An 837-nucleotide genomic window follows, 5' to 3' on the forward strand; every position below is an offset into this window, starting at 1 on the left:
TCCTCACCTCTTCTTTTTCTGTCTCTCTTACACTCCTATTTTAATAGTAGGACTGTCAAAAATGTAAATTAAAAAAACATTTATGTAAAAAATTATAATTTTAAATATATTTTAATATGATTATTTGATGTTAATCTAAATATATTTGCTGAGAAATGTCCCCAAGTAATATTATTTAATTTAATAAACAATATATTATTATTATTTACATTTTTAACTAATTATTTTATATTAATATTTAAAAAATATGTAGAAATTAAAAATATACATTTTTCATTTTATAATTTATTTTTAATTGTTAGTGTATGTAAACATGCTACTACATCTTGACAGCCCTATTTAATACTCCTAATTTAATCTCTCTTTATTTCTTTCTCTTTCTCTATTTCCTGCTCCCTCAGTTTCCCTTTGTCCACTAGCTGCTCTGTCCATAGACTAGAGCTTTGTTTATACACATTGTGTCTCTGTTCATTCATGAAACAGAGCAAGTGTTCCCCTGAGACACTGCAGGTCTCTGTTTTCCACTATGACTCCAAAAATAGTCCGTCTAGACTTAAGATTATGCATCAGTCAGCTCGTGTGCTTGTTTATACAATAAGACCAATGTCAGATCTTACGTAATGTACTTTTGCTAATGCATAGTTGATTAAAAGTATCTATCACAAGCATGCAACCTATGGAAGCCTATGGAAACCCATTTTCACTATGGAATAAAAAAAAATAAGAAAGGTTATTGCGACTTATTAACTCACAATTCTGACTTTTTTTCTCAAAATTCTGAATTTACATCTTTTTATTCTATGGCAGAAACAAGCTTCCATAACAGGCCAGACTGAC

This window comes from Sinocyclocheilus grahami, unplaced genomic scaffold (genome assembly GCF_001515645.1).
Source record: "Sinocyclocheilus grahami isolate Dianchi unplaced genomic scaffold, SAMN03320097.WGS_v1.1 scaffold1273.1, whole genome shotgun sequence".
In the NCBI taxonomy this organism is placed as follows: Eukaryota; Metazoa; Chordata; class Actinopteri; order Cypriniformes; family Cyprinidae; genus Sinocyclocheilus; species Sinocyclocheilus grahami.